At 39.1% G+C, this 17,323-nt stretch overlaps 1 long non-coding RNA gene across 1 annotated transcript in view; it reads right to left on the reverse strand.

Annotated features, from left to right (window-relative positions):
* The window catches only part of LOC119871242, a 29,279-nt gene extending 12,465 nt beyond the window's left edge, over positions 1-16,814 (reverse strand). The window contains exons 1-2 of the long non-coding RNA XR_005357227.1: positions 16,655-16,814; positions 1,101-1,206 (exon numbers count right to left, since the gene is read on the reverse strand). This is a non-coding gene — a long non-coding RNA (uncharacterized LOC119871242). The remainder of the gene's footprint in view (positions 1-1,100; positions 1,207-16,654) is intronic.
* Between the last annotated feature and the right edge of the window lie 509 nt (positions 16,815-17,323).

Genomic DNA, 17,323 nt, shown 5'->3' on the forward strand with positions numbered 1-17,323 from the left:
TAGAACAGAATGAGATGGGGTTGGGGAAGAGTGAAGTTTGCCATTGATGTTAGCTATCTCAAAGGAGTAGCCAGGTCAGATCTTGGTTTTCTCTTATTATTATTCTCTGGTTGATTTCTTTTTGTTTTCTTCATCCATTCCTCCATTTCTTTCTTTATACCTCTTAGAGAAGAATTTCTAATCCCCTGTAAGCCTTGGTTTCCATGTGGAGAGAGTTGTAGTAGACAAAGTGTTGATCTCTCTTCTGACTCTCACTGTTTCCCCAGAGAAAAGGAGTGATTTACCTGAATAGTGAATATGTGAGAAGAAATTGAGAAAGTTGTGCTCAGCCCCTTTTAGGGGATGCCTGTGGTTGCCCACCTGTGGGAATGACTAGGTTGGCAAGTCTATGAAATTCTGAGGTGAAGTATAAGCAAGTCTATTTGGCTATATAAACCTAAAGTATATTTTACCCCAAGCTTTCTCCTGCATCTTACTCTCAATGGCTCCAAATTCAGGTTGGGAAGGGAAGTATTATTATTTATGGCCACCTGAAATCCCAACAATCCTCTTCTTTGTTTTTTTGAACTGAGGTGGATTTCAAAATTATATACAAAACAAGATAAAGTACTAGCAAGTAAAGAAACAGAAGAATAAAATGGTAGGAAAAAATAGAATAAAGCCAGCTGTTTACCTGTTTATTAATTCAACTTTTGTTTATTGAGGCTCCATGTTGCCAGGTTCTATTCTAGGTGGGGATGTGTAATAATGAACAAGACAAGCAGGGTTCCTGCTTCATGAACTTTACAGAGCACACAAATGTTACACTATGCAGTCTTACTTTGTCCTCTAGAGGTAGGAGGCAAAGAATTCACTAATCTTGATAATAGTCAGAGTGGAATCCATCTTCAATTACATAATGAACAAGAGTGTCTGCCTACCCAAAGGATTGCCTCCCACCCCAGGTTGCTGTGAGATGCTCCAATTCACCACATGGTTACCCCAAAGGGAAATGGACATTCTCTTTCTCAGGATACCTAACTTCTAGCTCTAATGATTCAACCAGGAGTACATATCTAATGCAGACCAAATTATCCAGAGCCCTGATCTAGTATTTTTACCTATTTGATGCAGGCAATCCAGTAATGTCTTAAAAGTGAATGAAACTCAAGAGCTGTCAGCAGCCATCACTGGCAGCTAGATCTGGATCCAGCATGATTCTCAGATCTGCAGCAAAGAGAGAAAAGTAAATGAAAGAAAGTAATTCCACCTTGGTCCTGCTGTGCCCCATACTGCGTTCATGGCTTGGCAACTGAAAAACTCAGAAATATGTATGCATTCTTCTACTAAGACAGTGAGTTTTTAAAATAGTTTAACTGCAGTCATAGAGAGGGAGAACATAGATATTCACAAGCTCTATGTTCTTGAGTTTCACATGACATTTTCTACACATCCTCCTATCTCGTGCAGCTCCTCCACTTTTTTAAAAATCTTAAATCTATACTTAAATCTATGACAATTTTGACACAATGAACAGCAAAACCCTAAAGTAAATACTGAATCCACATTCTGGCTTATTTTCAATATTCATTCTTGCTTCTTTTTCTTTTCTTGTCCTGTCTTGAGTTAATCCAAAAATTGATTTCCATGTATTTATTCCTTAGTCATCTATCCTGGACCCCTCAGAAAGGTATCAACTGATGCAAGGCAGCTCTTTAACTTTTCAGAACATACCAGGGGCTTAGAATTTCAACTCTATGTCTAATTTCTGACCATAATTAATGCTGATTCTGAATATCACTCCTTACCCCAACAATCTTCAGCATTTGGAGTAATAAATATTTCTTACTTCTGTAATTTAAACTTTACTAGAGTCCAAGCATGAAATGTGGTCAGTGGTTCCCACAACTTAGAAGGACAAGAAGAAAGATGTTTACATTAGATGAGATGTTATTGTTCACCCAGTTGGTGCCATTGTAGTCGAAACATTTTTGATAAAAGAATGAAGCAAGCTATGAAATCCAGATTATTCTCCCACTCTGAGATGCTACATTTCCATGGCAACACAGTGACTATTTCACAGTGACTCTCTAAAATGCTGATGGTGGCCTCTGAATAGTTTTTGCTTTGAACTTTCCAGGGTTATTAAGAAACCAAATAAACTTTTGTCAGGACTGTGATTAAGGAAACTGAAACTAAGCTAAATAGAGAATAGATATCTTCCTCAGATTAAAAGCAAACAACAGAAAGAAAAACAGATTCTGAATTCGGAATAAGTGGTGAAGTCTAGTGCACAGCTCTACTGCAGCATCTAGGAAGCTCAAAAGCTCTCAATAGGTGGCAATATGAGGAAGTTCAAACAGAGAGCAGTCAACATTGTAAATTCCTCAACAATGATGGTCACAGATCTTGGCAATTCAACAAAATCATAGGCATTTACCACAAATGTGCATTCTTTTCTCAATGGTAGCTCTCTTGATCAAATATCCTCATGAAATTTTGATCAACAGCAATAGAAAGCAGGCAGCTATTAGCTGTTTAAACAAATAGATTTCATAGCAGTAATACAAAAATAGTCTAAGCCTAGTCAGTCTTATTCTTAAAAGAGTGTGCTTGTTGGATAAACTCAATGATTGTCCTTGACCAATTGTGATCAAGCCCATCAGAATACAATTATTGAAAATGACATATTCTGTGAAGCACCACCACCATGCTAATTCCAAGATTATAGTATTGAAGGTGGCTTCAAGAACCGTTTCAGTCATTTCATGAAAGGGAATACATTCTCACAAAGCCCATAGACCCAATTGAAATTTCAGAATCTGGTCAGATAATTACAAATTGTTGGATATTTCTGGTACTTTCATACCCATCTCTCAAATTCTTGCACTATGCCATCTTCTTGGCAACCATATTTCACTTTTGGTCAAGTGAAACGTTCTGGAAGGGCAACCTCAAAGATGAAGCCAGTGCTAAATGACTGATGTATCTTGAGAGTTGGAGTCTAAACATAAAACATAGGATGATCAGATCAACATGTCCATCAGACCTACGAATAATTTCCAAAATCAGGTTTTCATTACCACTGAATAAGCTCTACAGTTCTTTGACAGCGATGATTCCACTAACTTCAGGGTAAGTTAGCAATGGGAATTAGGTGAAGCATCAAGTTTCCTTGTGCTCGGTCCACATATCCAACTTGCTCTTGAGTGCCTATTCTTCCTCAAAAAAAAAAAAAAACCCATCAGAGTTGAAATATATGTTCTCCTTTTATAGCCTCAAGTTGATGAATCCGTATCTCTTTCATAACAATGTAAAGATGCAGTTGAGGGTTTGGAGACTTGAGTTGTTCAATGTCATCTAATTCCCTAAACTCTGATCTGAAAAAAGCAGATCAATAAACTTCTAAGCTTTTTCCTAATTTAGTCATCCATCTACGTTAAACAAAAAAATTGTTTGAACTTCTTTCCAAATAAATAGTCCCAAACATGCATAAAATTCAGTCTTAATTGCTTCCTCCATTAAAACCTGCAGTGAAGTAGACATAAAATTTAGATCTCTAACTGTTCTGCTATTTGGGATAATAGAGATTTAGTCCACCAGTGCATGTCTGGGATCCACATTTATTTCATACATCCTATTCTCCTTCACTGTGGATTCCTCCTTAATTACTGGATTCAGCTTGTTATTGCTCAGACCCAAAGCTCTGATTACTTGTGGGAAGGTAAGTTCACATACTCTAAATCAGTAGGTACTATGTATGTTTTTTAACGTCCTCAAGCTGAATGCATTTGGCCTCATGTTGACCATCTCTCCAGGACAATTAAACAAATGAAGAGGAAAGAATTGTCCATTGAAACTGAAATTCCCAGAAATGACTTTAGTCCACGGAAATAATATGACTTATTGATACCCACTCTTTCATGAGCTACTTCTTTATGAAAGGGACTCTCAGGGACAGACAATGAAGTCAGGCCATTCACAAATGGCCTCTACAGGGCCCCCTCCTTCTTTCTGTAGTCCCTTCGTCAACACTTGCTAGCCTAGATTTCTGACCTACATTTTTGAGTTTAGTTATCTGTTATCTACTGCTCATGTTCATGTTTGGTAACTTATTTAATCACCTGATTCTACACTCTAATTTCCTTACTTGTTTTTGGTCACTGAATGTATATTTGGTGAATTTTAGTATATGTGCTGCCGAAGCAAGCACATGTGCTTTGGTGAATTACTTAAAATCCTCTTGTTACTGAAACTGAGCTGTACCTCATTTGGGAACTTTGTTGTTTCTAGGTGCATACAGTTGCTGAGTGCTCCCTTCTTCCACCCAAGAGAAGCTGTGATAGTCACAGTTGCATCATGGAAAAGAGCATGAGCTGGACTGGAAGTCAAATGTATGTGACATCCAGGCTCTGTCCATTTCCTGCTAAGGAAACTCAGTTTTGTTGTTTACTTGTTTATTTATTAGCAAACTATCTTACTACTGTTTGAAGGGTCACATTGAAATAAACACTCTAAAGTTAGTTTCACTTTTCACATCTAACATTAAGCTAAAATATACTGTCTTGTGTTATCTAAAGTAATACAACATAAATAGGATGAGGAGATGACCAAAAAGGCTTTGGGATCAGAAAGGCCTGGCCCTTTCCTACTCCTACTCCTCTGAAGTCATGAATGTTTGAGAGATAGCTTCTAAATCCCCATGTCCATTTTCTCGGCTGTAAAATGGGGACAAAAAGTCATACTTACTTCATAAAGTGTTATGAGCTTTAAATGTGAGACCACTTACAAAGCCTCAAGCCTGAAATAATTTTGACCACAGAAACCTACCACATTCCTTGTGTTTCCATTCACCAGGCTGTGTTCTCTAACATTTTACATAAATTTTCCCATTTAATCTTCACAGGTGCTATTTTTATCTATGTTTAAAATATGAAGAGACTGATGTTTAGGGAGGTTAATTTAAGTTTCCCAAGATCATGAAGCCAGTAAATGAAGGGGTTGGTCTTTGAAACCAGGTCTCTTGATTTCATACATTATGCTCTAAAGACAGTGCTTCAGAACAGAAAAATTAGGCATCTAGAAGACTTTTCTTTTATTCAGTACACCTGATAATGGCAGACCACTGGCGAGAACTGTGTTTGGAAACCAATGTTCAGATTAGTGTGCTTTAAAGTGGACTAAGAAGAGAGTTCAAAAATTAATGATAAGATACCTGATATCTCAAAAATAATCCTGGATATTTGGTAGTCTTGAGGCTCCGTGCAATTTCATGCAATTGTAGAACATGTAATGAATGTGTACTTGGTCCCAGTTAATATAAGTTACTAAGGATATAAACAGGAATAATGTGGCCCCTACCCTCATTTTCACCGGCCCGTTCATAGCCTTTCAGTGAAGCCCATCAGTATTAGTGAGAAAGTAATTTCCCAGGATTATAGGGTAGAAAGAAGTTTATTTGTATTGGGCTGGCATCAGATCATGCCAGTGAAACCTGGTATTGAAAATCCTAAGCCTTGGTTCTTAGATAGAACGTCTAGAAAACTGCCATATGAGAAAGCAGTGATCATCACATTCACTAACTGTGCTGTTAGGACTTGAAGTGTGTTCCCCAAAAAAGATATGTTGAAGCTCTAACACTCCGTACCTGCACAGTAACTTATTTGAAAATAAGGTCTTTCAGATTCCAGCAATAATAATAAGCTCTTCTTAATCAAATATGACCAGTGACCTTACACAATTTGTGATATCCACACAGATACACGAACACCATTGGAAGACACAGGGACACACAGAGGGAAGCCAACCATGTGAAGATGGGGCAGTCACTGGAATGATATGTGTGTGAATCACAGCATAAAAGGCAAGGAGAGAGTCCTGGAACAGATTATCCCTCACAGCCTCCAGAACACTCCAACCTCACCAACACCTTAATTTGGGGCAGCTAGCTGACACAAGTGTGAGACAGTATTTCTGTTGTAAGCTACCAGGTTTGTGGTTTTGTTACAGTGGCCCTAGAAAAGAAATTCATCTGCCAAGTGACAAAGGTGGGAAATAATCTCTAGGGAGCCTAACATTCCAGAAGCAGGCAGAAAGAACCCACACCAAGTAAAAGAAGCCAAGTCACACTACACTGAAGTCTAGGATTGAATGGGGATATTAGATCATGCCTCACCATATCATGCTAGAGGAACACAACCCCATGCCCATCAGCCCCTTTCTCCTACAGTCTCAATATGCACAGATGTCTTTATCCACTTACTTTTGTTTTCCTCAGGGTTGTCTTTTTACCTTTTGAAACTACTTTTAAGTCCACCTGTACCCTCAAGCAAACCTTGTCTACTTTATACTATCCCTCATCACTTTAACTTGATCACAAATGGACTACCTACTACTGTAGTCAAAACTTCATTTTATTCTTTTCTATTTGTCCTTCCACATGGCATGTCCAGGGTCCCATCAACTCTCATATTTCACTCCCTCCTAGAAACACCTGTTTTAACACTCTAGATACAGGGAAGCAGGTGGCTTACTTTAATACCTAATGTGTTTTAAACAATCTCTAGATGTTTCTGTCCTTGATGAGGAAAGACGTGAAGAGAAAGGGGAAATGTAAGCTTTTTCTTAATATAGCTAAAGGTGGAACTTTGATATAAAGCCCAAGACTCTTTAATGAGAAGAACAATAGCAGGACTACAACCACCTGGCTTTGAATCCCTGTTCTGCACTGACTAGCTCAGTATCTTTGGATGGATTACATAACTTCCACAGGTCCTGACTGCCTGCAAGATGGAGTCAAGGTGCCATTTAACTTAAAGAACTGTTGTGAAGGTAAATAATTTAGTAGTGCATATACCTGAGACTTAATATGGAACCCGTAAACATTAACTCTTCTTATCTGTTGCCTCGATTTGGGGTAAATATTTCATTTTTACAATGATGCTTTCACAGATTTGTGTCTATCCCTTGTTTAACTGAGACCTTTGCATAAAACTTATTTTTATGCAATCTCTTAATAAGAAATTGAAGTGGTAAAATTGAAGTATAAATCTAATGAAAAATAAAATAAATAAAATAAAATCAATGCCAATAAATCTTGGTGGAGTGCTTTCTTAAAAAACTTGGCTTGCTGCAATTGATTTTACACCTGCATTTTATGAAGCATATTTCATGTTTTAAGTATTCAATTACACTGAATAGTGTACTAGTACAGGCTGATAGCTATGTCATAACTAGAAATAGCAGTAAATCTACATTTAAGAAAGCTTTCAAAGTGACTGTTGAAGCATTTCCTTCTTGACTGAGATTCAGCATCTTAGGAAGAAAAGGAATAAAATTTTAACGAGTATATAAGACGCCAACTGTATTCACTGGCATGGAATATAGAATATAAGAATGCAAGAAAAACAGTCAATATGCCAAGGTAATTCTAGTTGTGGTCACTATACACATTCAACAGATATTATGGATGTAAATTTATTGAGTGAGTAACTGGCCCTTACTAAGATGAAGAAAACAGAAATGGGAGCAATATGTTTTAGAAGATAATTCTTAGTCTTAATTTGAGTATATTAAGCCAGGAGGGTTTTACTCATTTTGTATCCTGAGATTCTTTTCCCCCGTCCTTATTTTCTTTCTTTGAAGGGGGTCCTATTACATATGATTTAACCCGTAAATGACTTAAACTGATTGATAATTGAATTAATGGATAGATTAATGGGTGATAGGATGGGGGCTGGATGGGTGGATGGATGTACATATTCATAAAAGTCTGATTTCTTCAAATATTTTCAAAGGCAATTACCAGATTCCTGGCACACAGTAGACACTCAATAAAATATTCTGACTATCCAAATCTTATAGATCCTTTTATCTTCCCAGATGCATGGTAAATTCTGAATGGAATAGACAAAGTCAGATGCTTTTTTGACTGTCATCTGGCATATATCTTACTGTCTTCTGTGAAGACAGAATGACATGGGCTGGTGTCAATGTGGACAGATTCTGCTCATCAAGTTCAACTCCCCAGGAAAAATGAAAATAAGAAAGAGGAAGTACCAAAAAAAGAAGCTCTCCCTCTATGGCAAAGGCACTTTAATGGAGTAAGGCAAGTATGGTATTTTTGAAATGAGAAGACATGAGCTGAGAGTCCATGTCTATCACCTGCTTGCTCTATGATGTTAGGTAATTTTCTTAGCTACTTGGAGTCTCATTTTCCTGACTTGTAAACTGGGAAATATGCCTTCTCAGATATTTTTTCATCAGGATTCAATAAAATGCATGCTTGTGTGTTAAACCTTGAAATGCTCCACAGATTCAGTCAACCATATTGGATGCAACAGGAAAGGTCAACTTTGTAAATTGTAAGAAGTATAAAACGTGAGAGCTTCCATAGATAGCTGAGGTCTAGAGACATGACTTTCTAGGACAATGGTTTTGCTGAACAAATCTTTCAATCTTTTGCTCTTGAAGGAATTTGTATCAAACAAAATTAAGCAGCGAAGCTTGAGAGCAAAAGTAAAAACAAAGGTATATTTCAACATATCTCACATCCTGTGAAGTCATTCCTACAACCCAAAACTGTATTTCCACTATGTAATGGGGGAGGTGCTTTTTTCCTGGGAAAAAACATCAGCCCCAGTCTGGACTGTGCCTGCAATCTCAGATGCTGCGTAAGACATAAATACATTATAAAACATGAGCTTGCCTTCTCTCAGTGCAGCTTTATTGCATATTTATGCCTATGGCTGCAGTGTGCTTCTGAGACGGGAGATATGCTTGTTTGCTATTTGGACTGGCTCCATCGCCACTCACCTGTGCTGTGCTTAATCTGGCAGCCCCCTTCTGAGCCCAGAAAGCATTTTTTTTTCTCTAAGCCAGAAGGAGGCTGGGGAGTCTGCATAAATCCAAAGATTCCACATCAGACATTGGCAGGATGAACGTGCTGAGCTCTGAGGCCTTTTCAGAGCTTGCGGGATCAAAAACACGAGGGCAATATTGCAGGTGTATAATGTCACAAAAGACAGCCGCCAAATCACACATGCTAATCAGAATGCCTGAAGCTTGGCAGAATTTGGGCAGCAATTTCTCTTCCACCATCTCTACTCGACTTTTCTTGGGAACCAACAGGGAGATGTTGGATCTGACTATTAATGAATCAGGACACACTTTATTGGTCCTAAAGCACATTTGTCATGGCAATTTACATGAGTTAGCACCATGTTTCCAAAGCTTGCTACAGAATCTAGTAAGCATTCATTTTAATGAGCTAACACACCCAGAACGACTTATACTTTTTATGGTATTTATTACATATTGTCATAAACACTATTAAATTAAATTATGGGACCATTTGCAAACTGAAAAAAAATAAATTGTTTATCATTAAGGCCAGAAAGAATCTTAAGAGACACCCACTCGACCAGTCCTCATTCTGTGGGATATAGAAGAAAGTCTGGCAGTATTCTTTGCCTCGTCCTAGCTAAATGAAAGTCCAGAGGTTTGCACTCAACCGGGTACTGAAAGTCTGGGTTGGGGAGGAGTGTGAAGCCCAAGAAAAAAGCTAACTTTGATAAGCTGGTCACACACATTATTAACCCTAAGGAGCTAAGAAAGAGAACCAAAGTCATGGGCAGAATTGGGGATAATGCACCCGGAACAAAAGGATTCAACATGAAGAATGAGTAGAAGATTCTGGAGCACCCCCTTGAGTAGATGAAACACAGCACTAGGGTGCAATTTATATGTTTGGATATGTGGCAAGAAGCCAGAGATGTGGACTTTAGCATTAGTTAAAAGTCATTAATAACTATTCATAATCATAATAATACCTAGAGTGTCCCAATGTACTGGTATAAACCATTTCTATCGGCCCTTCTTCAAAGTGAGGGGTTATTTCTCTAGAACTTTCTGGAATGATAAGATTTACCCTCCTCCAGATTTTCACTAGTCTTCCATTCTCTGAGCTCCTTCCTGGTGCAGCTGCCTCTCTCAGAATTAGTATAGATGGTGTAAATTTAAGAACATGGATTCTTGGGACACCTGGGTGGCTCAGTGGTTGAGCAACTGTCTTCAACACAGGGCATGATTCTGGGGTCCGGGGATTGCATCCCACATCAGGCTCCCTGTGAGGACCCTGCTTCTCCCTCTGCCTATGTCTCTGCCTCTCTCTCTGTGTCTCTCATGAATAAATAAAAAAAAAAAAAAGAAGAACATGGATTCGTGGTTCAAATCACAGATCTACACTTACCAGCTATCATCCTTGGGAGACAGACTTGGCCTCTGTGACGTGCACAATTATAAGATGGGAACAATGATAAGAAGTATCTTTAGAGTTGGTGTGAGAATTGAGTACAGATATGCCAGGTCCTTAAAACATTGCCTAGTAACCAATGAATGCTATTTAGGTGTCTCTAATATTTACCATTTTTCATTATGTATCTTCCTTTCCTCTTTTCTAGTGTCCAGGGCCAGTCACATGAGGGAAGGCAAGAATAACAGGCTGAGATTTTTTTTAAAGTTAATATAATTTCCAGCTGAATATTGTTGGTTTGTTTTTAATATGTGGCATTTTGAAATAAGGGATAATGAGACACATTGGTATAAATAAGTAGAATCTTTTTCAATGGAGACTGATATACAGGTGTGTAAGAGATAAATCATATGAACAATATTGTCATCATTAATGAGATTTTTCAAAATGTGATCAGATCCATTACTCAGAGTAAAGTCCAGAAAGAAAGAAAGTCACTTTTCAATCTGCACATTCATTACATTCCTGGGAATCTGAAGCATACCAAAAATGAACAAAAAAACCCATGAGGGACTCCTAACTCTGGGACATGAACAAAGAGTAGTGGAAGGGGAGACAGGTGGGGGGAAAGGGTAACTGGGTGATGGGCATTGAGGAAGGCACTTGAAGGGATGAGCGCTGGGTGTTATATGTTGGCAAATCGAACTTCAATAAAAAAAAAAAGAATTACTATGAAGATATGGTAATCAAGGGGTATCTGGGTAGCTCAGTAAGTTAAGCATCTGCCTTTGGCTCAGGTCATGATCCCAGGGTCCTGGGATGGAGCCCTGCATTGGGTTCCCTGCTCAACAAGAAACCTGTTTCTCCCTCCCTTTGCCCCCTCCCCCTGCTTGTGCTTTCTCTCTCTCAAGCAAATAAATAAAATCTTTTAAAAAAAATCCTTTGGGATTTTATGAAAAACAGGCATGGGGTCCACACAATTACAATCAGGTTTTTTTGCTTACATGAATGTCATAATGGACATTCAAATCATGTGGAATATAGAATGATCCTTTATTACATGGGAGGGACCATCTAATGCATCAAAGGATGTCTAGCCTCCCTAGGCTCTGCTTTCTAAATACTGGTAGCTCTTTACCCTCTTTCATCATGAAAATTAAAAGTAGTTCCACATGTGTTTCAAAATGCCTCATAGGGTAAACCATTGACCCTAAGAGTGACAAGGACTGGGAGGAAGCTTATTGGTGGAATGAAGGCCACAAGCATTTGCCCAGGGAGTTCTTACAGAATAGTAAGGGACCAGGGACAAAATCCAGAGAAATTGATTAACATTAGTGGATAGGAAAGAGTGAGAAGCAGTCCACCAGGACTGGGAACAGACAGAAGGAGGACCAGAATCACAGGCAAAAGAGACTGAAAGAAAAGGGAAAATACAGTTTTCTGAAGAAAAGGATACTCAACAGTGTTGAACAGAGTAGACAAATTAGACAATATGAGGGATTGATGTAAATCAACTGAATTTGAAAATTAAGAAATCATTTCTGAACTGTCCCAAGGCAGTAAGGGCTTCCTTTATGGGTACAGAATATGTTGCAGCCAATTTAAAACTGGAGAAAGTGTGTTGTCAACTCTTTTGGATGGCCTAAATGAGAAGGAAGTGAGGTGGGGGGATTCACAACTGACATGGTGCAGGGATGAGAGCATTTGAGTTTTAACTCTCATTCCTTCACATTTGCTTCCAGAAGTACTTTACCTTTCCATGCTTGTATAAAATGTATAAGCAATGTCTGGCTGCAAGCAAACCCTGAAGATCCATTTCAGTTTGTTTGCTTTGAAAAAACAATGACTTTTTAGATTTAAACAAGGGAGACTTTTTCTTGAACAAGATCTATAGGAAAGTGAACATCAATAGGCCTTATCCTCTTAAAATTCCCACCAATATCTCTAAGCATATTCAGTGTATAACTGCAGATCATGTAAACACTAGCCCATTCCTTCCTATTTCTCTACTATTTGCTAATCTGGCACTTTTTCTGCTTCTTTCCAGGAGCAAAAAGTCAATATTTCTGTGTCTAAAACCAGTAGGACTCCTCCCAATAACTGCTCCTCTCAAAATGTCAAAAATTTCTAGGCTGTGTATTATCTGGTTGCCAGAATTTGTTTCCAGTCTTGCAGTTACAGTGGTGAAGAGTAGCATCTTTAGGATTTCACTTTAGGATAGGAAAGGTTCGAACATGTTTATATCCCGAAGAGTGCAAGGTAAAGGAGGAAAGGCTGATAGAAAGAGAGAGGAAATGCCAATTGTTGGGATAAGAACTTTAACAAGGTTCTAGAGGGAAGGGATCTAAAATACCCATCTTAGAGGGAATGACTGTCTCATTTAATAGGAAGAAAGGGAAAAAAAAAGTGTAGTTGGGGATATGGTCAGTGTGGAATGGGACTTTCTAGAAGCTCATAGACAGGTCTGTATCACTTAAGATACTTTAACAGATGGCCCAAGTAAATTTGAGTTAAGAAATTATATATATATATATATATATATATATATATATATATATATAATCTCATTTAAGGAGTTAAAAATATCCAGATTTAGATAATAATAGTGAGAAGCAATGAATAGAATTAGATGAAAATGACCCTCCACACTCACTCTGAGTTTCTAGGTAAACAGGCCAGCTGGGATGAGAAAATGGGGAGTGGTTGCTACCTTTCTCTGAGTGGGAGAAGCAGCATCCAAGCTAAGCATCCTGTGGGGATGCTGATGATTACTGGTCCATGGACCATGGATCATCGATTGATAATCACTGGTTTATAGAGATTGGCCCCATCTCCTAGCACCTTCAGCCAATTTCTATAAACCAGTGGTTTTCAATAGATGATCTATGGTCCGTGGACCAGTAGCATCAGCATCGTCTGTGGGTCAGCATCAGCATCACCTGGGAACATGATAGACAAGCCAATTCTCAGACCCCCATCTTAGACCACTGAATTAGAAACCCTGGAAGTTGGGTAATTTGTATTCTAACATACATGATAGGTCCATGCAAACATTTGAGAACCACTGTTGTAAACAGCAGATACTCCAAATCTAGATGAAGGGACTAAATCATGGAACATTTCAAAGGCAATTGTAAAGATTTTATAGAGATAAGCAGGAGGATAGCTCTGTGTGATGTCCACATCATATTGCTAGTAGCCACTCTCCTGGAGCCATTTCAAATTAAGCCTCAAATTTAATTAGGAAAGCGGAAGTTTCTAGTTTTCAGCAAATGTAGCACAAATTTGATCAACCACAAGGACATTCACAAGAATATTGCAGAGACAATGTTCTGAAGGTCATGCTGATTCAGGTTAACCTGATTATTTTCTCCAACATTCAAAGCTCAGACATTTGCTACAGTAAGAGAATATGAGATGGATATTGAGGCTGGCCTCCCAGCTCTGCCCCTGATAAGTTGTGGGACCTGGTGTATCTCAACCACTCTGAACACCACTCTCCTTATCTAGTTCTAAAAGTTCCTGCGAGAAAAACAGGATAATGTATACTGCACTTAGCATGTTTGAGGTGTCCTAACAACGCAGCTAATGATACCCTAATAACTCACTGCCATGTGGTTTTTGTTGAGATTCTTGTGGTTGTTTGTACTTACTCTGGGTATTGATACTAAAGATCAAGGAGTGAGGGCAAAGGTTGAATGTGGAGCACTGAGAATAGGTAAGAGGTGCAGTGTGGGAGTGTAGGACCCCAGAAAGGCTTCCAAGAACATGATGCTTGTGGTCAATCTTGACAGATGAGTAAGAGAGAGAGGGATGAGGGAAGGGCATTCAGAGGGCACAGCATGGATATAGGCATAAAGATTGAAGGCACCTCTGCCTTTTTGGGAATGTTCAAGGAGTGCAGCTCCGCTGAGGAGTAGGAGTCATGAGAAAGAGAGGGATGAGATGAAGCTGCCAACAAACCCAGATACCGTGTCATAGAGACCGTCTTTGGCCTACCTGAGAAATTGGATATATTTGTAGAAAATGGGAAGAAATTGGTGGGTTTTTGGTAGAGGAGTGAGACCTACTTTAAAAACCATACCCAGACTATAGGGAAGAGAATGTTTTGAATTGGAAAAGAATTTAGAGGCGGGGGTGGTGCCTGGCTCAGTTGGTTAAGCATCCAACTCTTGGTTTTGGCTCAGATCGTGATCTCACAGTTGTGGGATTAAGCCCCATGTTGCACTCTGTACTCCAAGTGGAGTCTACTTCAGATTCTCTCTCCCTCTCTTTCCTGCTCACCCTCTCTCTCTCTCAGATAAATGAATAAAATCTTAACAACTAAAAAAAAAAAAAAATTGGAATCAAGGGACTTGTTTGGACTTTGTTACCATAAAGGAGCCACACAAAGAGAGGGAAAGATCAGTTTATGAGAATGTGATTAAAAATATTTTTTTTCTGGTAGATAATGGGAACTTCATGATCAATATTTTCCATGTTAAATAAAAAAAGAATACATAGAGTGGACTCTTTTAACACATCTTATGTGACTAAGGGTGTGCCAGGAGTTTGAGACCTCAGGTGTCCCAGGGAGAATGTCACATGTGCAGGACTCTGCTGGAGCATGCTGGGGGCAGCAGTACTAGCTCCTGAAGGGTATGGTGGAGACCCAAGTAAAGCAAAGTCTTGAGAGAACCACTCTTGACCCCAAACCTAGAGCCCCAAAATCACTATATGAGAAAAGCAATATTTAGAGCAGTTGAGATACATTACCTTAAAGGGTCGTGATCTTGAGAAAATCACTGCCCATTTCTGGTCTTAGTGTTCTCTTCTGTATAAATGATGGGACTAAAATTGTAAAAATCAGGAAATGACCCAAGATCATGATCCTCCAACTGAAATTTAAGCCTGCAACCTGCCATGCTGGAAGTTGTAACATAAACAAGGTGCATCTCTCTAGAAAAGCCTTTTTTTTTCTAATAATGAGTAATTCAAAAACATTACCCTTCTGTTAAACATAGATATAATTTAGCATAAACTGCAAATATGCATACATTTTAAAGATAAAACACAAAGCTTCCAAAACACATCTGGCTTGCAATGCATGATTGGCAGACTTCTGAGATGGTTCTCAATGATCCCTATCTCCTGGTGTTTATATCCTTATGTAATATCCCTCCTAGGGCAGCCCGGGTCGCTCAGTAGTTTAGCGCCGCCTTCAGCCCAGGGTGGGATCCTGGAGACCCAGGATCAAGTCCCACGTCAGGCTCCCTGCATGGAACCTGCTACTACCTCTGCCTGTGTCTCTGCCTCTCTCTCTCTCTCTCTCTCTCTGTCTCATGAATAAATAAATAAAATCTTTAAAAAAATCCCTCCTAGACCTAGTGACTTTCCTTTAAAGAATAGAATGCAACAGGAGCAATGGGATATAATTTCTGAGGTTAGATTATAAAACGATGTGGCTTTTTGTGTCTCTCTCCTCACATAGTCATTCTGATGAAGCCAGTTGCCATGTTGTCAGCTGCCCTACTGAGATGTCCACAGGGCAAGGAGCAGCCAGGAGGGAGCTGAAGCATTCAGATAGTCATACCACCCACAGCGAAGGGAACCCTGCAAATAACTACATGAATGAGTTAAGAAGCACAACCTTCCACTCCTAATCTTGACATGATTAAAACCCTGGCTCACCAGTTAATTATAAGAGACTAGATAACCTGAGCTAAGAGGTGCCTAGATTCCAGGGCCACAGAAAGTATGAAATAATAAAAATTTGTTACAGACGTAATTGGTAAGGCATCAATGGATAACTAATACATGAAGGGTCACTTTGGGCTGTATCCAGAAATACCTGTTGAAGTAGACTGACCCTGTACCTCTGCCATTAAGAGTGTTTGGTGGAAATGTGTACGAAGCACCCTTAAGAAGATCCACCTTTAATGAGTGGAAGCTGGTGAAGAGCTGTTCCACTATAAGAGTAAACCTTCAGATCTCGGATTTCTAGAATGCCAAGTCCTTTGGGTCAGAGGAATGTGAAGGAAACTAAACTATTCGCCCAAGTGTTCCTGGCTGCTGAATGCTGAGCTGGAAATAACTCTAGGTCTTCCAATACCCAGGTAGAGTTCTACCAAATGACTCTGAGCTCGAATTATATGTTAATATATTTGCATATATATTATTACACTAATTGTTAATATTTTATATGACATATACATATAATTAGAGTCATTATCCTTACTGGAGCCACAAAATTATTTTCTAAACATTTGCCTTCTTACTGCTAGTTTGAGGCATCTGAATGCAAGGTTGTTTCGTTTTTTTTTTTCTCTTTCTGTTTGTATTCAGTGACTCCTAAAGGACACTATCAAGAATCTTTGGACAATGATCACAGAATGGTGAATTGAAAACATTTCCCAAAGCCCCAAGACATATTTCAACACTCACCTCCAGATACCATTGTTGCATGGCTGCCCAAGATAAGGCTGGTCCTATTTTATAATTCGACTTCACTTCAGGGCAAAGGGAGTGAGGCAGAGCATCATAAACTCAGCCAATGGAATGTGTTAATAAAAGCCCTTGTTCTTCCACCCTAAGGACAAGCTGCAGAGAAATGATACAGTAAATGTGGAGAGACAGTCCCTGCTTTTAGAGAACAATGAGTTGGAAAAGCCAATGCAACCTTCGCGGCGGTTGTAATTGCCAGATGCCCAGAGAGCAGGGAGGGTAGAGAGTCCTCTGTTTTTGTTGCTGCTATGCTTATTGCTGTTTTGCTGCTTTTGTTGCTATTCTTTTAATGTGCCTGTTCACTTGGCATGATGTCCCTCCACCAATCTGGAAATGTCTCAGTAATGGGGAGCCTGATACTCTTTGCTTGTGTGTTTCATCTGTCAGGATGCTCTAGATGATGTTGCAGTAACAAACAATCCCCAAATCCCAACAGGTTAAAACAACAATAATATATTTGTTGTTCACACTAAATTCCCACCATGGATTAGCTGGAGCAGGCTCTGGGTCATTCTCCCTCCAGAGCCCACGCTGTCAAAGCAACCTGCTCGAAACCATTGTAGATTATAGTGGCAGAGGGAAAGATGACATAGCAATTGTGAACTGCTT

Source organism: Canis lupus, chromosome 3, assembly GCF_011100685.1.
Source record: "Canis lupus familiaris isolate Mischka breed German Shepherd chromosome 3, alternate assembly UU_Cfam_GSD_1.0, whole genome shotgun sequence".
NCBI lineage: Eukaryota > Metazoa > Chordata > Mammalia > Carnivora > Canidae > Canis > Canis lupus.